The sequence below is a fragment of the Aulostomus chinensis genome, chromosome 10 (genome assembly GCF_037954235.1).
Source record: "Aulostomus chinensis isolate RoL2024-O1b breed Wild chromosome 10, RoL_Achi_v1.0, whole genome shotgun sequence".
Classification (NCBI taxonomy): Eukaryota; Metazoa; Chordata; class Actinopteri; order Syngnathiformes; family Aulostomidae; genus Aulostomus; species Aulostomus chinensis.
Window position 1 is genome coordinate 3,638,391 of NC_141329.1, and position 13,357 is coordinate 3,651,747.

At 41.6% G+C, this 13,357-nt stretch overlaps 1 long non-coding RNA gene across 1 annotated transcript; it reads left to right on the forward strand.

The window, feature by feature from the left end:
* The first annotated feature begins 1,283 nt into the window (after positions 1 to 1,283).
* On the forward strand, positions 1,284 to 12,025 carry LOC147254092 (uncharacterized). The gene is made up of 3 exons (XR_015118020.1): positions 1,284 to 1,342; positions 4,933 to 5,082; positions 11,472 to 12,025. It is a non-coding gene; the product is annotated as an uncharacterized LOC147254092 (long non-coding RNA).
* The last annotated feature ends 1,332 nt before the right edge of the window (positions 12,026 to 13,357 follow it).

A 13,357-nucleotide genomic window follows, 5' to 3' on the forward strand; every position in this document is an offset into this window, starting at 1 on the left:
AAGTGACAGAGCTCGTGCCCAAGCAATGGAAGGCTGCGACATTACCAGGCGTTTGACTCGAGGCGGAGGTCATAGGTCAGAGAAAGACAAGGTCAGCAAGGGCGATGAATCGGGAGAGGAACGCTGGAACGTCGTGCATAATCCAGTGAAACAACCTGGCAGTGATTGAGCGGTAGCAGAGACATACGCACTGGCTTGATTGCAGATGAGTTGCAGCTGAGTGTCCAGGTGAGAGAGATGAGGTGGGTGTGGCTGAGCGGCAGAGCGGAAATATCCCAGGGCCGCAGTGGAGGGTGACGAAGAGGCTGTGACAATAACAGCAACTTAAGCTTGTCAGTGTGGAAAACAATGCACTTTTAGTGGATGCAATTTGACAGTAACCAGCTGCCCTTTTGGATTCCACTGCCGTGCGCTCAGGTGCAGCAGGGCAGCTCAGCCCTGGCTCCATATGAAGGGAAGGTTGGAAAATAAGGTCCAGGCTGAAAAATCTAAAGTTCTCTTCACTCAATAAAACAACAGTGGCTATGTTTTGTTTACAGAATCTGAGGTAGCAGAGCATTGCTCCACTGGTCATTGCTCGACACACTCGCCACTTCAAAGTTTTCTTTGACCCCCTAAACACGCTCAAAAACTCACCAAATTTGGCACACACATCTGCTCCGGCGAAAAGTTAAATAAAAAAAAAAAACAGCGCTCTACTCAATAGCACCACCTAGATAGACAAAAAACCCTGCCACGGCCGATAGGAATGTCCTACAGACATGGGACCAACACCCTTTTATTCGTCTCATCAAGACGGGTCTCATCAGGACATACAAACCATACACTGACACCCCTGACCTAACTTTAACAAGACGTCCACAATTTGGACACGAATGTCCAATTTTGGACAATTTTGTGCCCCTAACAAACGCTATCTCCTCCTAGGGCGTTCATGGTATCGGTTCCAAAACTTCCTGCATGACTCTCCAAACTGTGTGTCTCCAAAAGTTGTTAAAAGTTTTTATATAAGTCACTCGGTTTCCATTTTATAAGCCCTCAAAGTGGGGGAGACACTTTTTACCTTACAATGGAAACCAATGGGCAACCTGTCTCCTCTCATGCTACATACTCTCAAACACTCGCTTTTCACGTCTAAACTAAAACTCCCACAGATTCAAAAAACACACCACTGGATTCCTGACAGAAATTCCTGACAGGCGGAGTGATACTGGGGCATATACACAGTTGTTGTCATGGTTACCTGTTACCTGTTGATCCCGAGTAGCTGCAAGTAAAGAGAAGAAACTAAAAGTCTCTTTATTTAATCCTGCACCACAATGAGCACTCTACCTCAGATAAGGTAAAACTACGACACACACTGAGGCTTGTATCTCCAAAACTACAAGTCCCACAGATGTCATACTTATACCATTGGATTCAGGACGACTCCTGTGAACCGGTCACAGGCACGCGGAGTCTCAGGCCCTAACAACGCTGCTTGCATTTTTAATTTTTAACCTGTGATTTTCCGGTTAATCTACAAACACTTTGATCATTGATCTGTGTATTTCACTTTGGCAAGGTATATTTTCAGTTTTTCATTGTCATCATCTTAAGTTGAATAAATGCCGTTTAATTCTTGATCGGCATGTTGAAAACATAGCTGATGCCGCAAATAAAACACAGAGGAAATGTTTACTGAAGTGGAAACCCAGTTTTAAATTTGAATTTTGATAGGAATAATAGATTTATCAAATGCAGAATTTGAGGTGTGCATGCCGTTTCGCCATGCTGAACAATCCTGTATCACAGAAGGATTTCACTTTGTATGGAGGAAATAGGATCAAGTTCCTTTATTCTCTTGTTTTTTTCTTGCTCTTGCTTGTTAGGCTCGCTAATGTATGACTTTGTCTTAAACATTGGGTTTTTGTTTTTGTGCGGCTCAGTGCGTTGTGTATTTATTGTCTGTTTGTCTTCTGGGGATTTATGTCGTTATTGTTGAGTAAATGGGGCGGAACTTTGAACACCATAAATTCTTTCAAGTAAGCAAACAATGATTAGATAAACATGGAAGACAAAGCTCTAAAGACACAATTTCATTTCGTCCTCAAACACTGAATATGACATTGATAAAAAAGTTCAGTTTCAGATGTGTTCAAGGCTCCACAGATTCCACAATTAAGCAAAAAAATGTTGCAACTGTACTGCTAGGATACTTTTTCTTCAGACTTGTTCATTTTTTTTCTCGAGTGAATTACTCTCAAACGGATTCCTCCTGTAAACTGATCCATCTGTGCTACTGCCTGCCAAGGAGCCATGCAAATAAGCAGATACAGGTCAGGGCACCTAGGACAGGTTTTGTATCCTGAGGACATAATCTGACTTTAATTCCAATCACTTGCATGACTGGGCGCATCACCAGGATTTCCTTCAGGACACACATAAACACACGCGCACGTAAACACACGCACACACACACACACACACACACACACACACAATGACATAAACATTTCAAAGATCAATTAATATCATTAAGCTCTGACCACCTTTTTCATGTTTCTTTACCTATTTTGTTTTTGATCCACCCATCCATCCATTTTCTATACTGTACTGGGGGGCTGGAGCCTATCACAGCTGAGAGCCTGGGTGAGAGGCAGGGTTCATCCTGGATGGGTCACCAGGACCATCACAGGACCATCAGGAGCAGTTAGGGGTTCAGTATCTTGCTCAAGGACACTTCCACACGGCCACCGGGGGAAGTGAGGATTGAACAGCAACCCTTCAGTTGATAGACGGCCCCTCGAACTCTGACTTTTTTTTGTTTTTAAACCAGTTTTGGATCACCAGTGTTAGATAGAGTCATTAATAGAGAGACATCTTGTGTGTGACTATGATATGATGCAATTTTCACGACATTAAAAAAAATATATCACAGGAATTTGAAAGTCAAGTGTGTGGCAACAACCACACAGACCACAGGAACCGTTTAATGGCTGATCACAAAGACCTGTGTGTGTGTGTGTGTGTGTGTGTGTGTGTGTGTTTGTGTGTGTTCTACCAACTAGGCAAACAGGAAGCTAAAAAGTTCAAATGAAAACCTGCAATTATGTTTTGTAGCACGTAGACAGGAATTAGATACAATTACCAAACTCTATCCTATGTTTATGTCTCCCAAAAGGTAACATTTTGTGAATTTCTCTACTTATTTTGGCATCACACAAGTACTTGACAATTATGAAATACACATGTCTAGCAAACAGCTAAGATTTGGTCCCATGGTAAAAGTACTAAAGTTTTCCACTTTTTTTTTTTCATGGTGAGGAGATTAAAGGGTCAGCAGTGGTGCAGCATCGCCAGCTGGGGAGTCACACATACACAATATTGACAAATTCATTGGTAATTATTCTCCAAATCCATCTGGTGAGTCTCCATGTTCTCCCTGTTCCTGCTGGGTTCTCTCTGGTACTCCAGCTTCCTCCACAGTCCAAAGACATCAAGAGGGGACCAGGTTAATCCAGACTCTAAATTGACCGTAGGTGTGACTGTGCGTGTGAATGGTTGTCTGTCTCTATGTGTTGGCCCTGCGATGGACTGGTGACCTGTCCAGGGTGAACCCTGCCTCTCACCTGAAGGCTGCTGGGATAGGCTCCACCCCCCCCCCCGTGACCCCTAATAGGAACAAGCGGAAGAAAATGAATGGATGGACACATCTTGGTGGAGAACTTTGGTGGAGGAGCATCATGTAGGCAGCAGTACAGTACAGTCGTAAGTGGGAAGGTGTGAGACAAAATATACTGTCGCTCATCTCAGGAGTCACGTGGCGCTCATGTGGACCTGAAGATAGTGATTCATATCTTTTAAAGGAGACAATAGCAAGCTTGAGAGGAGATCAGAGGACAGAAGATGAAAGTTTCTGATCCGATAATTAAATCCAGGGAAAGAGCTCATAATGGACCAAAAACTCCACAGAAGATGAAACATTTGATGAAAAATACATTAAAAAAGGCAACGCAACAACAAAACAATCTCAAACAGCTGGCACAGGAGGCCTTTTTTATTTGATGAAACTAAAATCCAATTAATCCAAATAACAGAATAAAAGTGAAACAAAGCAGTCCCATCAACTGATGTGTAAAATTAGAGACACCCTCTCAGGGAGGGACTATTTCTTCTCTTATTCTGTAGAGGCTGAGTGATGAGATTGAGATGTGAGGTTCGGGATTGCTTGTGACACCTTCTCGAATTAACACCTGCTACCTCGCTAACACGCTTAGCATAAAGTAATCAAACTTTTCTCATTATCTCAGCATTGCAAGCCTATTACACATGATACATCAACAACTCTGCAATTATCTACAATTACAACTCATTAAGCGCTGATTTACTTATGTTTTAATTAGCTGGCTCCACATTTTTGCGTCAAAGACAATGTCCTTGTGCTACCGTTGGTTGTTGTTATTGCTAATACAGCTGATGTTGTTTGGTAGATTGTTGCGCTTGGATGAGCATGGCGTGCTTAAGAGGCCATCAATCTCCTCTTCATCGCCTCGCTGTTGACTCTCAAACCTCCAGTGCACTCACGCACACGCCAGCCAGACCTGGGACTTGCTGTGCTGCGAGCTTTTATTGATGATGCTTAGTCTGCAGGACGGTAATATTCCAAAACATTTTTTGGATGTTTAGTTGTATTGAGAAGTAGACAGCAGAGTTGAGTAATGCCTGGTGCACACTGGAGGATTTACAAACTGATTTAAACACATTTAGGAGAGCACAGCCACAGGTTGCATAAAAACACACTCAAAGACACACACACAAAACTTAAGACAGTGGTTGAAGGCTGGTCGTGATTGTGTGTGTAATGTTGTATGCATCAGTGTGGCTTTTATATCGTGTCATGGGCTATTGTGGGTTTCTGCTCAATATTCCATCTGTTATTATTTTTTACAGGATTTCAAGAACAAAGAGATCACGCGCGAAACTCTAAGACTCGCTGGGCAGATGATTCTCTCAGATCAGCCTCGAAAAAAGAACGTGAAGTCAGGAGGGGAGACCCGAAACCGGTCCAATTGAACGGCGGTGTCCACGAACCCTTAGCAAGTAGGGTGGATAAACTCAGCCGCACATTCACCCAACTGATTCCTTTTTAGTTTATTGGTTTATTTTACACATTTAATAGAGCTCATTTTAGTACATGCGGTGTGTCGAATGCAGGAAGTAAAGAGCTGCATATCCTGACATCAGCGGTCAGCGTGTCTTGGAAGCAAACCCATTGTGTGGTGGCTTTCCCTCTTCTGGGCCTTTAGCATCTTTGCGTGAATAAGGAAGTGACAGAAAGAGTTGAAGGCAGCGAGAGAAGGCGGAGGGATGGATTTAGAAAAGCTCTGTAATTGTTTGAGGGAGGAATGGACTTGAGGAAGAGCTGGGAGGAGAGAATGGGATTGACGCCACACATTACCCATCCCCCCATTGTAGTCTGTGAACGAGTAATTTAGTTATTTCAGTTTAAGCTTCTTTCATTTCTCCCCGGCAACATTTTAACCATTTTTAGTATCAATGGTGCCTTGCTTTCAAGACAGAAACAAACCGAACCAATTTTCTCACTCTTGTTTTTGAAGAGGCAATCAGCAAAGTGTCCTTGGTTTGATTAGATTCCAAGCTGCTGTCTTCCTGCCTTCCATTTACACACATTCTTTTTTTTAAGTGTTTTTTTTCCCTTCCGAAAGGAAAGTGCAATAAGGCTTCTACTTAAACTCTGTGGAGATTACAGAATCCTCCATAAATGCTTGACCTAAATAGTCTATCTTTCATCACACGTCCTCTCCTCCGCTTATGTACAGTCTACCTCCCATGTGTCTCTTTCTAAAATCAAATTACCAGCAAGTGATTGTCCTCGCTTATGTGGCCATTTGCCAACCGCTCCAGTTCTTCCTTTAAAAGCTATATCCCAGTGCCGCACTTGATGCGATGCCACCACAGGACGATCTTGCTCCTCCTTCTAACCAAGATTGATATCAACAACACGTTTGTGCTTCGGTTAAACAGCTGTGTTCCGTCATCTTGCCTTTCAACATCCACAATCGACCTTGATGGGGCTTTAGTCACACGGAATTTGAGCAAAAAGAGGACACTTTTCTACTTCGGCAAGGTACAACCAAAGCTTTTTTTTTTTTTTTTCAAAATTGTATCCAAGACTTTCACGGTGAAGTAAATTTCACTCACAGTTGATAGAAGAAAGAAACCTCAATATAAAAAAAAAAAACACAAAAAAGCAAAGCTGCACGGATCTACAGGGATGTAAACCTCTGCTCCTGTCGTTTCCACTGGTCAAGAAGCAAGAATAAACATGGGTTGATTAACCGTGAACATCGAAGAGCCCTAACGATTAATAAATATAACCAATAAAACAGCCTATATTGACCTATTACAGATATACGGCATCTTCCCAATCCCCAGTGAAGTTTATTATTTTAGTGCACTGCTGTCATATCATATTTATTTTCAAAGTGCTTCCATTTTGTCTCATGTATATTGCCTGGTATATCAATTTTTAAAATTAATTTTATTGCATTTTTCATGTACTTATTTATTTTTACTCCTAGCAATGATGCAAGCCCCCATAATTCACTATTGTTCATTGCATTGTTCAGTGCACTAATTTCCAACACTTAATAAAAGTTTATTGCTGAAGTTTAAATTATCCTGCCTCCATCGTTGTAACAAGCGTTTGGAAGCTGCACATGAGGGATCAAATTCATTCAGAAGCCCTAAAAATCCTCTTTGGGCGCTAGTATATTGCGTAACTGGTCCAAAAAAACCCCTATCCTACATTAGCATATCCATGCGTGCACATGGAGGCGCATGCACTGGGACGCCAGTGTTTAAAGGCTGTTTGGACATTTTGCCAGCATCACTCGTAAGTTGAGAGAAAAAAACAAAAGAAAACAACAACAACAAAAAAAAAGAAAAACGCTGACTTTGGATGCCAAGCATGTGTGCCAAAATCTATAGCTGCAGGGACTGAATAGAAATCCTCCAACAATCTGTCCTCATAATTGTGTTTTACCTTTGATTGCCCCTCCCCTCCAACTGCTACACACAACATAACAAAGCACGCAGGTATCGATGATGTATGAATACAACCCTCTACTGTATTTCTACTATATTCTATTGATTGTGATCTTTTATTTGTAATTTTTTCCATGTTATTAGCAAGAGTATGTGTGAGTGTGCAGCCAGCAAAAAGTTGTCGATCTTTCTGTCTTGGTAACAGATCACTGTATGGCATAGGTTCTCAAGCTGCAGCCTTCAGATGAAGCTGCCGAGGTAAAAGTGATTCCTCTATTGTCATTTTTAGTTAGTTTCTTTGATGCTTTTCTCAATTTAATGGCTTAATGCTGACATAAAACAACAACCTGAAATTGAGAATTTTACAGAACACCTTCAAGAATGCCTTATCAACACGCTATAACATTCCCCAAATTCACTTTTGTTTTCAGGACCAAAGGAACATGAGCATGTTGCTACTTTGATGCCTGATTTTATTCTTTGCATGTTTTTGATCCTGTGGATCATTGATAATGTGTTTAAGCCAGGAGGGCTGCAACTGAGATATTTAGGTTGCTTTGTGTTTATTATCCACATGATTTGTAGGACATTGTGGAACCACAACATTGAAATGCGTCATTTATTCATTCATTCGTGCGTTCATTCAGTCGGACAGCTGCCCTGAGCGGAATACCAGTGGCCACAGAGTCAATGGCATCGTCTTATTTTTGAGAACGGAAAGTAAGAAAGTCAAGGAGAGATATAAAGCTAGCTCTATCAAAAGCAAAAAAAAAAAAGAAAAAAAAAGCAATAAACACTAGTTGTTGAGTTGAATTGGACCTCAACACACTTCTGCTCTGGCTGCAAGTGATGTCACCAGCGTAAGTTGGCTGTGGTCGTTTCTTTTGAGGTCAGTATTAAGAATATACACCATGAGGGACATGCATATGTACAACGTGTGTGAGACAGGGAGTGTGCTGGGTGCAGGCTACTACATCTCAGTACGTCTCAAGGTTAATTTCATTATTCTCATGTCATGTGAGTAGGGGTCATAGTGAATCATAAAGCCAAATTGTGATCTGATTTGTGGTCTTCTTCATTACAGCATCCTCATTATTGGATTACTGCCCCCTTCTTATCCATCTCACCTTGTTTTGTTTGTATTTTCTTCCCTTTTTTATTGTACCACTCTCATCATTCCAAATTAGACGGAGCAGTTAATACCTTGAAAGGGAAAGAGGGAAAAGGATGAACCAAGGATAGATGTAAACTACAAATCTAGAGTTGACAAGGAGATACAGAACAATTTCCAGTGAAGGAGAGAAACGGATTCAGAATTCATAATAGGACTGCGATGGGTAATGACACAAAATGACCAACTTCAGTGCAGCAGAGATGATGATCTACAGTCACTGGCAACACCCCTGCAGATCGTCCAAAATGGCAATATATATCATAATAATAACAAAATAGAACATAAAAGATTTGAAATTCCTCTGACAAATGTGTAAAAGATCTCATTTGTCTGCTCTGTGGGGGGGGGGGGGGTGACATGAACTCTGGAAAATGACTTCTTATTAGGAATTAATCAGAGGAGGGTGCGCAATGGCAGAAACACTTCAAATTTAAATTATTAGTCAAACACTCCTCAAAGTAGATGTGAAAGCTCACATTTTCCATTTTTGAGTGAGTGGGTGTGCACAACAGTGTCAGTTTAATCATTTTCCTGTTGCGATGTGTGTGTGTGTGTGTGTGTGTGTGTGTGTGTGTTGAATTGTCAGTTTGGTGTGTATATGTTCATTATATGTGCAATCCAGATTTATCCATGTGTCTAAATCAGATGAGTTCAGGCTGTCTTTTTGTGTGCAACTAACACAAATCTGAAATTGGCAGCAGAATATGCTGTACGAATTAATTAGGCATGGAGGCGCAAGCATTCTAAAGTGAATAATCAGTAGGCCGGATGAATGGAGGAGACAAACAGGCCTGACGAGTGATAGAGCCAACAATACACAGCGGAGGGAGGGAAGAAGAAGCTTTGTTGGACCTATTTGATGGATTTAATTCTTATTGATGGACTCGGAAAATCGCTCAATTCAATAATCAGCATAATGAAGTAAAAGTGCCTATGCTAGCTATTTATTTATAGTCAGTGAAAAACTCGCTGTGCCTATGTTCAAACATTTGTCATATATTCTCCAGGAAGTGCCAGTGCTGAATTTTGTTTCATCTATTTTTGTTTCAAAAGTATGTGTTTCCTTCCTCAGGTGGGCGTTTCCCAACGCGTATGGTGAGTGTTAAGATCAAATTGGATTTTACCGTATGTTTTTTGACATTCGCCATTTTCTCGTCAGCCCCCTTGAATTTATTCTATGGCACTCTCCTTTTCTGGTGTTTTAGGAATGTTATAATTGGACTTTTATTTTTCTACCCACAAATTAGGCGCCATTTGTTTTTTCTTTTGTAGTAAATGTTTCTGAAGAGTTCCTGGGGCCTGCAGATTCAACAATACAAACAGTATCATCTCAACAAAGATGGATCCATCAAATGAACTGCTTCTTGACACTCATGGAGGTGGATATCAGTCAGGGGCCTTGGGGAGTGTTCAAGCTCCCAAGTCTTTCAGTGTGTGACTGAGCCAGATAGTTCACAACCTTCATTCACTTGTGCTTCAGTCCGCGTGCCGGCCGGGACCCTGGATTACAAGCACCTAGCCCTCCAGTGCAGGTGACTGGGTTTGGATTTGTGAGCCTTCAGCCTGCCTGTGCGGGTCTGGCTGGCTGTTGAGCAACCAATCTTGCTATTTTCATGGTGTACCAAGGATGGAGGGCAGCTAACTGGCATCCAGTCGGGGACTGACCCTACCCAGGTTGTGCCCCAGCAGAGAACCATCCTGTCAGACTCCTACCATGTCCCCAAACCACCACCCAGACCCTCAGCCTGTTCCTGAGCTGACTACAGCCTGATCCTGTTCTTGAGCCTTTGTCCGACCCGTCCAACTCCACCTTTGTCCTGACTCTTTGATTTTCTCATGTTCTGGAATTTGCACATGTAAATGTGGACTTGTCCACTCACTACACTTCCTGGTTCCTCAGGAGAAGCAGAACCTCTGAACGTGGTAGGATGTTGTGCCACCACAACGCCACACCCTACCTGCATGGAGGACAGCCCAGTGTCATCATCAAAAAATTAAAGTGGTAAAGAGATCAAGAGTACGAGAAGATGATGGGGTCAAAGGTCAAGAGGGACTGGCACAGAAGACATTCGGAAAGCTTTTAAGCGGAGATTAGTACGATACAACAACACCTCACTAGTTCTATTCAATAAAACAGAGTGGGGGTTCAAAATTGCAAGACAAACGCAAATAAAAATGGATCACTGGAGTTAGTCAGTAAGCAAGTTTCACATTATTGAGACTAAAAAAATGCTAAAGCCAATAATCTCAACTAAAGATCGTTCCCTCATGACACTACAGAAAACGTTTGATCATCTGGAAGTTAACAAAGGCACAAGGAGGCAGAAACATTTCTAATAAAGCATCAGCACTTTCTGAAATGAGATGAAATTTCTCAGTCTACTGTCCGCTACATGCAACTGGCTGAGACATTTTCTTTTGTGGAGTTTGTCACATCTATCTGTGACTGGACGTCTGTTTTTACTAATGTGGTAGTCGGATGCAATCCAGGCTTGTTTTTAAAATGCTGCCAATGGGAAATAAACAGCATATTAAACATAATTTTCTGCAATTTGAAGAAACAATGGGCTGGAACAGCATTGACTTGGATGCATGTACATAAAAAATGCATGAATACACTCAGTAGGGACCTAATACACTCCCTCAGCACTTTCTTTTTTTCAATAACTTGAAAGATTTTTTTTTTTTTATAAGCACTGTTTGACAAGCCCCCTAGATTTGGGGGTATGAAAAATTGGAAGATAGCTGTTATATTCTTGTTTTGTGAGTGTGTGTGTGTGTGTGTGTGTGTGTGTGTGTGTGTGTGTCTGTGTGTGTGCGCATATGCACGGGCGTGTGTGCGTGTAAAAGAGAGACAGAGAGAGGGAGAGAGAGATGAGTTCAGCAGTTGTTGATTCAGCTAAATGTTTGATCCAAAGAGCTCCCTCTTCAGACTCAGTCATTAATGAGTCACGCACACACACACACACACGCACACACACACACACACACAGGCCCATGTGATGTACAAGCTGCTGTAGAATCAGATGCCAAATTGCACCCTGCTTCCCTACCTGTCAATCATATCACAGAAACAGCATCACAATCTTTTCTAGCTCAGTCTGACGAGACACCCCTATGCAGTTGTGTAGAGAACACACTCACACACACCCACACACATCCTCCATACTCATGAAAGCCTCCAACAGTATTAAATGAAAGGTCAGGTCTATCAGAGTTCAACAGACAGCCCTCTTGTTTCTAACAGGACCTTGTTAGCTTCATGACTTCCTTGACTCACCTCCCATCCAGAGTCCATACCGCTGTTCAGCTCCCGCCATGAGGTCAGCACGATACCACCAGCTGAGAGGTGAGGCGGTGGGACAGGCTCCTTCCAAAGTGTCCCCGACAAAGAATTCCTGAAATCATGTTCTGCATTCGTCTGAGGAATATTCAGGAATCAAAGATGACACGCAGGCTTGAAGATGCCAGGTCTTCTAACGCGGGCCTGTAGTAACTGCTTTCATCAGTCCATCTACTACCTCTTCAAAGGATCAAAGTCTCCTGCCGGCTGAACTTTTCTTGTCCTTTCTTGAGGAGTGTTTTTTGCATGCATTAAATACATGTTTGCTTCTTGGCTCAGGTTGAGGTCCCTAAAGACAATCTGGGGCAAAGGTCCCATATGAGACAACAACTCATTTTTTATGTTTCTCCTCTCTGGTCCTCATCCCTCATTTTTTGTATGTTGATGACCAGACAACAAACAAACAAACAAACAAACAAAAAAACTGTGCGAAGGCTTGAAACTGAAAATGCCTGCTTCAATGCATCTGGTGATGCTGAGAACAAAAGCGACCAACGTTTGTTTGTGTAATATTCTTCAGAAACAGGAAGGAGGAGACACAACCGTCTTTTTGAAGCAGCTGATTCTGCTACTCGTCCCCCGACCAGTCATTGTCCGTGTTCAACTGGGACGTTTGTGGTCATTTCCAGTCAAGAATGCTGCAATGATGGAATATTGTTGATGAAAATTGTAGTAAAACCATTGTGAATGTTTGCCAACTTCTGCTTCGTGATAGAATGAAATGGCCTTCTCTGTAGCTAAGAGTGGTTTGTCAAATATTAATTCTCATAAGTGGTGTAAAGAAATTATGATCTTGATTAACTTCAAAAAGGGCTTGATGTTTCCTCCTCCAAAGAGTAAATTATCACTCTTTATCTTTGTTGATTTGGATCCCTGTCACTTATCCAGAGAGGATAATTAATCTGGTGTTGTGTGAAATAACCAAAATAAATGGGGAGAATGATTGATTTGCTGTTTTATTGACAGAAGCAACACCACACAAACAAACACCTACAGAACCCCGCTGACAAACATCGTATTCCCTTGTTGGTGACATGTAGAGCTTTTGTGCAAAATACGACATACTTGACATTTAATTCATTGTTTTTTTCCCTCAAGCATTCATTAAAAACTGATTTGTGACAATGTGATGCAACTAATTATCAGAATCCAGTTTCTGAGAATGGGCCTGCCATGCATGGGTCAACGCCATTTTTAATTAAATTAGTTTAAAACAGCAGTGCATTAGGAGGTAATATTCGTGAGGATGATGTGAATAATTTTATTACTGTAATAACCATTTACTGATAATAGTTTCAAAATTCTTTCAAAAGTAGAAAGAGGGGGCCATTTTGAGTTAATAAGGAGACAAAAGGAACTAAAGCTTTTAGAATTGCACTTCTAATTGCAGACTTGACTCTACGTGAGATAAAAATGTGGCGCCTGTTCTGACAAAATGAAGATAAAACTCAAAAGAAATCAAACACAATCTTCAATGTGTCAAATCTGGGTTCACGTCGCGACAGGTGATGCATCCACAATGAATTCCCCGTATTAAAAAAAGTTGTCATGCTATCAAAGCTGCATGTCATTGTCTTGTAGACATTAAGAGAACATGCAAGAGCCTCGAGCGCTGGATTGAATTCAAGTACTTGGAAATTCTCTCTCGATCCACATCCCAGCTATCAAACGTGCCATAATTATACTTGAGCTACAATAGTTTCTCCACTTTTTCTTCCTCGCGTGCTTCGACACAAACTCTTGCATGTGTGCGTCTCTTTGTCTTCTTATCAGCTCATAACATTCTGTCA